We start from the raw sequence: 12,171 nt of genomic DNA, 5'->3' as shown, positions 1-12,171 counted from the left end.
AGCAGTAGTGTTCTCTTTGGGGCTCATTAATTCCCTTTCCATGTGGTTTTGGCCAGGCTTATGGTAGCAGGCATTAGTCTTCTCTGGTGGGGTCAATCTCAAGTTCAGTTAGAGAGCAGTAGTTGTCCCCTTAACAATCATGCCACTGTTGTACAAGCAGGGACATCTTGTCTGGAAACCTCCTGTGGTTCACAGCTACAGCTTTCATAACTCTTGCTGGAACCATAGAAGCTAGCACTTAGGGAGGAGGCTTCTCACACAGACCTAGCTTCTTTTCTTCAGTAACTAGCAATGTAGTCTCCTGTCATAGCCTGCATTGTTCTAGAGGCCCCTGGGATGCCTATGGCCACAACTCATGTGGAGATGTTTAACACTGGGCACTGGGACTTCTGCTTAGTAACTCACAGCTTTTAGGAGTGGCATGGTGCATCCACTGGGAATAGCTTTCTTCGAGTGCCCTTTCAAGAAAATTATGATTTAACTAGGTTACATGATGATATTTTTCCATATAGCTTATCCACACATTTTTTTCCATCTTTATTAACTTGAGTATTTCTTATTTACGTTTCAATTGTTATTCCCCTTCCCGGTTTCCGGGCCAACATCCCCCTAACCCCTCCATCTCCCCTTCTATATGGGTGTTCCCCTCCCCATCCTCCCCCCATTACCGCCCTCCCCCCAACAATCACGTTCACTAGGGGTTCAGTCTTGGCAGGACCAAGGACTTCCCCTTCCACTGATGCTCTTACTAGGCTATTCATTGCTACCTATGAGGTTGGACCCATTATCCACACATTTAAATTAGCCTCTCTGACCCCTCATCTTCACCATCTCTGAACTCTTTTCCTTATTTAGTCCCACTGACAGCACTCTCCTTCTGTACTTCTATTTTTATTTATGTTCTACAATTCCCTCTCTCCAATCTACCCTTAAAGTGGCTCTTACATAGTTTCCTGGTTACACAATATTCTGTTAGACTTATATGTTTAAAAATCCCAAGTTAGGATCCACATATGAGAAATAACATGAGGTACTTGTTTTTCTGGGCCTCAGTTACCTCCTTCCTTTTAATTTCTGTCACATCTTTCTACTTAACTGAAATTTCATAATTTCATTTTTCTTTATGGCCAATTTTGATTGTACATATGTACCAGTTTTTATTACCAAGTTCACTGTAGATGACAATCTAGGCTGGCTCCATTCCTTAGCTACTGTGAATAAAGCGGCAATGAGCACGGCTGTGCAGCTGGCTCTCCAGAAAGAAAGCCTTTGGGTATACGCTCAGGGGTCTTATAGCTCAGTCCCATGGTAGAGCCTCTTCAAGAACAGTGAGATCAGATTGCTTTCTGTAGCTTCACTGATTTACAATTCTACATGAATACTAAGGATTTGTTTTATTTTATTTTAAATCTATTTTAAAATAAGATTAAAGGAATTACTACTCCTATGAGAATTTTGTATAATGTATTTTTGTTGTACTCACTCTTGGTTAATTTCCCTCAAATCTGCATCCCTATCTTAGTTGCTTTCCTTTACCATGGCAGAATACCATTATCAAAGTAACTTATAAAAGGAAGCATTTAATGAGGTACTCATGGTCTCAGGAGGCTGCAGTCCATGATCGTCATGGCCAGGAACATGGCCACACATGGTACTGAAGTAGTAGTGGAGAGTTTACATCTAACCCACAAACGGGAAACAGAAAGAGCTAACTAGGAAAGGCTTAGGTGACCCCAAAGGTGACCCGTAGTGACACACCTCTTTCAACGAGAACACATCTAGTCCTTTCCAAACTGTTCCACCAGCTGTAAATCAAGCACTCTAATATAGGAGCATTCATAGCACTACAGACATTTTTCCCTAACGTGCACCTATGCTGTTCCCCACCCCTATCAAGTCCAATTAGTGGTTCCCACATACTCTTCAATGTGTGACCTTCCAATGGAACACTGAGCATTTACCAGAGTATGCACTGTTAAAGAAAACTGACTTTCCCCATTCCCTCAAGCTATCGGTTACCAATGGCTGGGACTAAGATTTCCTGCTTGTCTCCCTCCTTGCCATAGTGGAATTTTCTCTGGCTTGAGCTTGTCCAGATCTTGTGCTTCCACGATTTCATATGTGCCCTGCTGTGCCCAGCAAGCATAAGATTTATTTTTATGTATATGGATATGTACATGTCTGTGTAAGGATTATATGCAAGTAAATGCATGTGATCATGGAGGCCAAAATGAGGGTTTTTGGTCTCCCAGACATGAAATTACAGGCCACTGTGAGCCACTCAAGATGGATGCTGGAAAATGAACTTTGACCTTTGTAAGAGCAACATGTTCTTAACTTCTGAGATGTTTCCCTAGCTCTTTATTTGCACTTGACGATGGCTAATGTCACTGGGGTGAGATGGAATCTAACAAAAGCTTCAATATGTATTTTCTTTATTATAAAGGACATTAACCATTTCATCTTTATTCTTTGTATTTTTAGAACCTTTTAAAATTCCTTATCCCACTTTAAAAGAACTGGCTTATTGTCTTGATGTTTTGTGTTTTGAGTTGCAATTCACAGCATTAAAGCTTTAGAATACTTGTCATTCTATTTTCTTGTAAAATTCTCTCTGGCCCTGCTGCCCCCAGATCATAATTCTCTTTAGTCAACTATCTATCTAGAACCTGTAAGATGAATTTAACCTATTACAGGAAGCATTTTGTTCTTCTAGCAATTTTTAAAGCTAATTGTCCTTATTTATCGCAAATAGCACCATGCTGGCCAGAGCTTTATGTTTCTATAGACCCATACCAGATTCAAGGTTAGAAAAGGCCTATGAGTCTCAAACGAAATAATAAGCCTTGTGAAATACACCCAGAGCCTTCTCTCTAACAAAGGACCACAGTCTAGGGAGAGGGAATTTATCACAGTTAAATTCCAGTTGTCCTTTATCACTTAAGGGAAGGAGAACATGTTGTCACTAACAGTTAGAGATTTGAGATAAAGACTGAAGTCTTAGAAAATCCAAAAGCAAAGCAAGGAGGCAAAATTGAAGTAACAACAGGAGGAATGTGAAACCTTGCGACAAAGACTTTAAACAGTTAAAATAATTACTAAACATTTTTAAATTGTAAGCAGATTAGCATAATCAATCAGAGGGACTTTACAGATACTATTTTTTTCAGAAATCCAGATGTCTCTTTCTTCCACTTCTCAATTTCATTGCCTCTTCTTTGGTTAAAACACACACACACACACACACACACACACACACACACACACATGTTCATGAATATGCAAGATGGATCTGTGGGTAAACCCAGGTCTGCCTGTTATGCTTTGTATATGCTCAGCCCAGGGAGGGGCACTATTAGAGAGTGTAGCCCTGTGGGAGTAGGTGTGGCCTTGTTGGAGTAGGTGTCACTGTTGTTGTGGACTTTAAGACCCTCATGCTAGCTGCCTGGAAGTTAGTATTCTCCTAACAGCTTTCAGATGAAGACATAGAACTCTCAGCTACTCCTGCACCTTGCCTGCCTGGACGCTGTCATGCTCCCAGCATGATGATAATGGATTAAACCTCTGAACCTGTAAGCCAGTCCCAAGTAAATATTGTCTTTATAAGAGTTGCTATGGTTATGGTGTCTGTTCATAGCAATAAAACCCTAAGAAAATTCACATGCACATGTTTGCGCGTGCGCGCATACACACACACACACACACACGCACACGCACACGCACACGCACACGCGCACGCACACTCACACGCGCAGGTCCATGCACACTCACACGCGCACGTCCATGCACATGCCTGCCCCCCCCCCGTCGGTATGTGAATTTAAGTGAATATAAAGAAAAAGCAAACACCTCTTTAGAATGAGTGATGTGCCTAGAATACTGTTGTCATGGTGTGAGTGCTGAAGGGCTCTGCAGATCTTCCCTATGGCTTTTATGTTTGCAGCCCACATACCTTTTCCTGGCAGATTTCCCTTGTCTTTGGCAGCATTCTATATTTTTAGCATCCCTACTATTATGGAGTCTCCATTTCATTGGGAATCCAACCATGTTACACATTGTCTGGCTTCTTAGATCATCCTTAAAATATAGCTGCAAACCTGTGTGATCCAGTAACTGTTCCATTTGGCAAACATGTAAAACTAGCATGCTATGTTGTATAAGATTCATCATATGCTGAAATAGTATTGAGGAATCCTTGTATCATGACTGCAGTGTCTTCTGTGTGCTTGGGCAGCTGAATCCTGAAAAGCACTTCCTCAGGTGGCTTGTGTAAGCAAGGTAACTTAGCAGTGCTCATTTCTCAAGAAACAATCTTTCAAATGTGTTTATGATTTTAGACATTAGAATCTGCCATGGGTAGACTTTGACCATCATCTCGGTTGAGAAGTTCTTGACCTCTGCTTAATGGCACTAGTGTCTTCCGTGTGTAAAATCTCCATATCTGCAACTTGAAGTAACATGGACAGACTGAACTATTAAAAATAGAAACTGTTTTTCTTTCTTCTTCAGTTTATTTTTATTGCATTTCCTTCTTCCTTTATCCCACTGCCCCTCTCTTTGTGTGTGTGTGTGTGTGTGTGTGTGTGTGTGTGTGTGTGGATCCATGTGAACGTCACTACACATGTGTAGAGAAGTCAGAGAAGGATTTTGGGACCAGGTTCTTTGTTTGGTGTCTTTCCAGAGGACAAAGCAGAATTGGGATGAATAGAAAACATTGGAGCTCTGGACCAGCCAGTAATGCCAGAAGTATGACAGCTCTTAGAAGAGAAGCAAGATTTGAACAGCCTGCATGGGGAAGGGAGCCAAGGTTCTTGGTCTCAAATGCACTACTGTGACAGTACTGTCACCAACAGCAGAGGCAGCAGAATCAGGGCTAGCTTCAGCAGCATAAGCTTGGCCAGCTAGGCAGGTCCAAGGTCCAAGCTGAATGCTTCAGGAGAGAGAACTCTTCCCCAAGGGTTAAAGCTCAGTGAAAACAGGCAATATTAGACAACCCTTGGTGAAATAAGTTGTGTGCTTTATTCTGTGTGGACAGGTAACTTTATAATATTGAGGAGTGGGGTGGGATTTAGGGGTAGGTGATTCCTGTTGGCTCAGTTTGAGATTATAGTGATGCCCTGTTTGCATGGGGGAGGGACTCCAGGTGTTTCCTTATGTAACTGATTGTCTATGGTCCTTTCAGTGGTGATGTTGTGGTTAGATGTTCCAGGGCAGGGACAGAAATGGGTTGGAAGTGGTTCAACTGCTGCTGATCTCAAGTCTGAGATACCCGGGTCTGAGATCACTCATCTTCATCAATTCTGTCTGGTGGCATGGTCCACTTAGCCTACAGTTTTTTCCTCCATCATGTGGAATTTCCAGACTGAACTCAGGTAGTCAGACAGATTTACCCACAGACCCATCTTGTTTGTCTCTATTCTCACTTGTTGAGTCCTATGCAGAACCACACATTAAGCTACACTTACAATTTCTATAGCCTTCATCTCCAAAGTCTTATTACTCCCACAGACAGTTCTGATGGTCTGGGAACCACAGGGGTAGGTTTAAGTACAGTGATGACCACAATTTTCTGTATCACTCATTTTCCATTTATGTCATCAAAGAAAGTCACAACCTATGGAAGCAAAGTTTTATTTTGATTCACAGTTTTTGCTTTTCAGTCCATCAGTGTGAGGATAAATATCTCTGAGAATTGTAGCATGTTCTTGTCATTGTGGATCAGGAAACAGAGAACAGGGAATGCACTGTGCTACGTTTGTTTTTCCCTCCTGCAGTCAGAGTGGTTAGACCATGTGACGATTCTGAGCCACATTGATGATGGGTCTTTTCCCTTCATGTGACCCTTCTGTGAAAGGTCTTCACAAACACCAGATGTTTACTTTAGTCAGTTTGTCACATCAGTGACTCTAAATCCAGTTAAGTTTAGAGTGAATTTCAGGCTGGTCTTAAAGACCTAACATGAAGCCAATAGAGGCAGATGTGGCAGGAGATGAGTGAATGCATTTACAATGGGGTGGGGGCAGTGAGGGTCAAAATCTACTGAACAGTATGCACCTTAGTATCACTAGGGTATGTCGTTGTTATATTAGTGTCTGGCACCTGGTTTTTAGAGCTGCAAAAATGATCAGAATCATGTCAGTGCTTGTCAAGAGTCAACAACATGAAAATCTGATCAGGAGGTAAGGGCATAATACATTTATGTTGCTGTACGATGTGCTTTTGGGATGGGAAAGTTAACAGAATGATTAGGCACTAGGGTAACAGGACTTGTATAAAAAAACAAGCTGGGTAGTACATTACCCAGTGGCACAAAGACTGCTTCCTTTCCATAGTAATTGTTAAGATTAAAGAACCTAATACACAGTTAACAGCAGGAACTGCATTTGACAGTAGTCAGCATTGTAGAATCGATGGCTGCTGCTTTTCTTATTATTAATGATTGGACAGAGAACATTCATGAGGCTCTGAGAGGTTTGTTTTGACATGTTTATGGCAGTGGCTTAATCAAATGTTACTTATAACAGCATCCAAAGAGGATAATGTTTAATGAATTGAAATGTTTCCTTCATTTTACTTGGAAAAAAGAAATACACAGAATTAAAAATAAGCAAGCAAATAAAAAGTCAGAAGTGCCACCATTAACTATTTATGTATTTTTTGAGATTATTATGTCTTTGATGTACATGAGTGCCATGTCTACATAAACAGCAAAAGAGAGCATCAGGACCTATTACACATGATTGTGAGCTACCATGTGGTTTTTGGAGATTGAACACAGGACCTCTGGAAGAGCAGCCAGTGCACCTACATTCTGAGCCATCTCTCAGGCATTTGTAATCTATTTGAATCTCCTTATTCAGATTTGGATCATAACAATGATCTCACTTGTGCTGAGAGGCTTTATGCACGATTCACCATTTCAACCTTTATTTCGGGGGCGTTTACTGTTGTCCTCTTCGAGGCAAATCATTGTTGAGCTACATATTCATTCACATTGGTTTGCTTTTGCTTTTGACTTCTCCTTACTGCAGTGATGGTTATGAACCTGATAAGGCTGCAGGTGCCATTTACAAACATAATGGGAGGGCTAGGTTGGAGGAGGGAGTCAGTGCATGTTGGGAGCTCATGAATAATTTGCACCCATCAAATTTTACAATTCTTGAATCCAAGGCAGAATCACAGGCCAGATGGTTTAAGTTCAGGCCTCTGTTTTTATATTTGGGACTAGGGTCTGAAGAGAGCTTGCTTAGTTCTAAGTGACAGAGATGAACTCGTCTAGCTGGTATTTCATTCAAATACAGAGAGAGACAACTTCTTTCTTTCATGTAATTCTGTATCAATATTTTAGTTATAGAATTATAGTCAGCATCTTCCCATAGACACGTGTGTGTGTGTGAATGTGTGTGTATGTATATGTACATATGTGTGCATGTGTGTGTACATGTGTATAAATAGGTGTTTCTATATGATTGTATATAGGAGCATGTGCACATGTATTTATGTATTTATGCATTTATGCAAGCAGAAGCCAAAGTTCAATTTTGGTAGCTTATTTAATCTATCTGCACCTTATTTTTCAGACAAGGTCTTTCACTGGACCTGCCATTCACTAACTGATATTTTGTTGTCCTTGCCTCCTCAGTTCTAGAATGGCAAGCACATGTCACCCAGCCTGACTTTTCATATGAATTCACAATCTTGAGCTTCAGTGGCTTTCAGTTTGCAAATATATATGTGAGTAATATATAATATGTTATATAATAATATATAAGTGAAATATACATATAGCACATATATAGTATAGTGTGTGGGGGGGTGAAAAGGGAGGTCTATTGGCACTGTACAAAGTCCTTTTCATTTTTTAATTATTGAGTTTTTTGATGACATTTTTTATGGGTGTAGACATCACCCTTTGCTGGATATAAGGATCAAGCATGGGCTCTTTCCAACATAGGAGTTACCCCCAGTGTGCCCACTAAATACATATCTTTTGGGGAACAGAATTTAACACCTCTACTATACTGTAGCCATGGGTGATTTGAACTCTGATTCTTTTTGGGGGTAGGTGTAATGAACTGTATTGATAGAATTCACGAGAATAAGGCTCCTAAGGCTCTTCCTGCTATTCTGGTGGTCTGGGATGGAAACTGTTAAGGAGATGTTCAGAGTCCAGGTCTGAGTTGGAATAGGGACTCCTTGGAATCTGGGGATTTCTTTCTTGCTCTTGTGTCCTTGCTGGGCTGGGTGGTCTAGGAAGTAATGTAGACCATGAGGTTCACTACCCTGTTGCTGTAGATATACTCATTGACATACCAGAAAATGAGCTTCAGAAAATTCTCATTGAGAGCAATGATAACCCTGGCATCAAAGGTGGAAGAGTAGGAATCACTGTTAAAGTTGCAGGAGACAAGTTCGCCCCTAGTTTAGGCCAAGTGCCTTTAGTGTGTCCTTGGATGCCTTTACTACTTTCTTGATGTCATCATTCTTTGCAGCTTTCTCAAGATGACATATCAGATCTATGGTGAACACATTGGAACATGGAAAACCATGCCAGTTTGCTTCTTGTTCAGCTCTGGGATGGTCTTGACCACAATCTTGGCAGCATCAGTGGATGCATAGATGATGTTCTGGGTATCCCCAAGATCATCACACCATAGCTTTCCAAAGGGGCCATCCACAGTCTTCCGAGTGGCCGTAATGGCATAGACTGTGGCCATGAGACCTTCTGCAATGTCATAGTTTTCATGGATAACTTTGGTCAACGGGGATCAACAGTTGGTGGTACATGAATCTTTGCTGACAGCCTTGACTGAGTTGTCATACTTCTCATAGTTTATATCCATCATAAACATGGGGGCACTGGCAGAATGGGCAGAGATGATATCCCTTTTAAGTGGGCCCCAGTCTCCTTCATGGTGGTGAGGACAGCAGTAGACTGCACAGCGTACTTGGCACCAGCATCAACCCATTTGATGTTGGTGGGATCTTGCTCCTAGAATATGGTGATGACTTTCTCTTTGATGACAAGTGTCCCATTCTCAACCTTAAATGTGTCTTTGAACTTGCCTGGGTAGAGTCATATGAAAATGTGTAATTATGTAGGTGGGGTCAATGAAGGGATCATTGATGACAACAATCTCCCCTTTGCCAGATGAATTGGAAGCCTTGGTAAACAGACACCAAATACAGCCAAATCCATTTACTCCGACCTTTACCATCATGTCTAAGGGATGAGGCTGGCACTGCATGAGAAGATGTGGCTGTCTCTGGAACAGGGAGGAGCAGAGAGTCCACATGTATTCTTTAGATTCTGTTTCTTTGAGAAATAATGATGGTGATTACTATTTCATGGTAGACACATACCTCTGTGACATTAAGTAAGTCTCCCAATAACTCTATGAGCTATGGGAGTTATGATCATCCCCATTTACAGTGAGCTTACTAATGTTGAGTAACTTGCCTAAGTGCGCTCCCTGTGGCTCCATAGACCATTCCAATGCAGTAAATCTGGGTATCTGAGAGAGCTAAGAATCCATAAGAGTCCCATGATGGCCTTCAGTATTATTCGTACCTTCACTGACGTTCAAACCACTAATCATCATAGTCCATAAGAGTTCTGTTCAATGTGTGTATCTTCTTGGTATTCCCATGACAAATGTAGCATCGTAAAAATGCACAAAGGAAAGAGAAAAATAGTCTTTACTCTATTAATTTTTATTATCACATTTTAAGTCTGAAGCTGGGGAAATAATTTCTTATTACCAGGCACATTAAATAGCCCAGGAAGCAGATCAATAATAGAATGCAGAGAGACCACATAGTACCCTTTTATCTCTGTCTTTGAGAAATACATCAAGTTTATCACTGCCCTTCCCCTATGCTATTCTTTCTTTCGGATTCAACTAAATTAGTTTCCTGTTAGTCTTCTGCTTGGGTCCAGCTACACTTGAGGTGAGTTTCCATTTTGGCAGTGCCACCAACATGCTATTAATGCATAAGGCCAGTGTGACATCAGAATATCAACAATTGCAACCATTTTATGAAAAAAATCAAGAAGATTTTCAAAGTTTTGTTGATTTTTCAACTATCCAAGTTATAACAATAATTTGCATTTCAATATGTGGTCTCAAGACAAGCATATGTGAATAATTTAAGCAATTGTAAGATACTAAAGAGGCAGAATTTTTATAGCCCATGGCTTTTATGCTTATTACCCCAGTTATTTTTAGGTTATTCTGTATTCAGTAGTTTTACTAGTAGTGGATAAAATGGACCCTCCAAATGAGTTCTTTCTCTCCCTCTCCCTCTCCCTCTCCCTGTCCCTCTCCCTCTCCATCTTTCCTCTCCCTCTCTCCCTCTCCATATTAGGCAAACCTTATTTCTAAACCCATGGCAGATATGTTATGAAGCACATGGCTTAGTTTGAAGACTTACCCTTATTCAGAACAAAATGCTGTGCTGGATTGCAATACAGAACAGCTATGATCTCTTTGAACCGTACTTCTGAACTGTTTGTAGACCAGATTTCTGTGGATGTGTCCTGCAGTGCCTTATATCAGAATTTTTGGGCAAAGTGATTTATTCAAGGTTCTGGTTACATGCTTAAATCTTTCCATTCAATAGTTTGCACTAAACCTAATTCAAGATAGCTGTTTAAAAAAACAAATAAGACCTAAAAACAGGATGAAAAATAGAAGCTGACTGATTACACTTTTTTCCATGGTTGCTGGGCTCAGAGGCAAGGTCTCACATTGCCTCACTCGATGCAGAGTGCACAAATCCTGGGTAGACTGTCCAGGTAGTTTGCCCTGGGGATGGGGATTCCTATCTCTGTTTCCAGAGTGGTAGGTGACTGCCGCCTGCCTTCTTTGTTCGTCTGCGGGTTCTGACAATCCATTCTTTAATTTTATGCTGTGCAATGAGTACCATATCCACTGACCCATCCCCCACTCTGCATTTCATTCTTTATCAATCCCTCATTATATTGCCACTAAAGAAACTTGCCTGTCATTGTTGCTTATTTTAACAGAAGGGTTTTATACATGTCACTGCACTTTGCAATTCATTAATAATTAAATGGTTATCAATTATGCTCACCACTATCTTATATGAACCATTTATAACTCAGCTCAAATATCATTCTAATAGTTGTATGTGGTGAATATTTTATTTGAACATAAAACAAAAATGCCTAGATGTTTGTAAACTGAATTAAAAGGTCTCGGCAAGAACATTGGTTGGGAGAAAATTGCTGGATTTGGGCCTCCCTCTGATGATCACAGGTATGCTGTCTTTGTCTTAATTTTCTTGGCCCCTTTCAATCCTAAACTGAAGTTCTTGAATGAACTAAAACTAATCATTTAAATCTTCATTGGTAGAAGAACCATATCTAAGTTAAGGGGAAATGATGCTTTTAAGAGATCTAAGCATTCTACCAGACCACTACGAACTAAGACTGGTCTTCAAGAACAAAAACAACAACAAAAACATAAACAAAAAACCAACAGAAACCCCAGGTATACATGGAAGTTGAACAATCCTCTACTCAATGATAACTTGGACAAGGAAGAAACAAAGAAAGAAATTAAAGACTTTTTAAAATTTAATGAAAATGAAAGCACAACACACCCAAAGCTATGGGACATAATGAGAGCAGTGCTAAGAGGAAAACTCATAGCTCTGAGTGCCTGCAGAAAGAAACAGGAGAGAGCATATGTCAGCTGCTTGACAGCACACCTAAAAGCTCTAGAAGAAAAGAAGCTAATACATCCTACAGGAGTAGATGGCAGGAAATAATCAAATTAAGGGCTGAAATCAAGCAAGTAAAAACAAAAAGGACTATACAAAGAATCAACAAAACCAGGAGGTGGTACTTTGAGAAAATAAACAAGATAGATAAACCCTTAGCCAGACTAACCAGGTGGCACAGAGACAGTATCCAAATAAACAAAATCAGAAATGAAAAGGGAGACATAACAACAGAATCTGAGGAAATTCAATAAATCATCAGAGCCTACTACAAAAGCCTATACTCAACAAAACTGGAAAATATGGAGGAAATGGACAGTTTTCTAGACAGATACCAGGTACCAAAGTTAAATCAGGATCAGATAAACCATCTAAACAACACCATAAATACTAAAGAAATTGAAGCAGTTATTAAAAGTCTTC

At 40.4% G+C, this 12,171-nt stretch overlaps 1 pseudogene; it reads right to left on the bottom strand.

The window, feature by feature from the left end:
* Positions 1 to 8,249: 8,249 nt before the first annotated feature.
* On the bottom strand, positions 8,250 to 9,317 carry Gapdh-ps73 (Glyceraldehyde-3-phosphate dehydrogenase, pseudogene 73; annotated as a pseudogene).
* Positions 9,318 to 12,171: the final 2,854 nt, after the last annotated feature.

The sequence above is a fragment of the Rattus norvegicus genome, chromosome 8 (genome assembly GCF_036323735.1).
Source record: "Rattus norvegicus strain BN/NHsdMcwi chromosome 8, GRCr8, whole genome shotgun sequence".
Lineage (NCBI taxonomy): Eukaryota > Metazoa > Chordata > Mammalia > Rodentia > Muridae > Rattus > Rattus norvegicus.
Note: the sequence above shows the minus strand (reverse complement) of the source record. Positions and strands in the feature narration are given on the sequence as shown.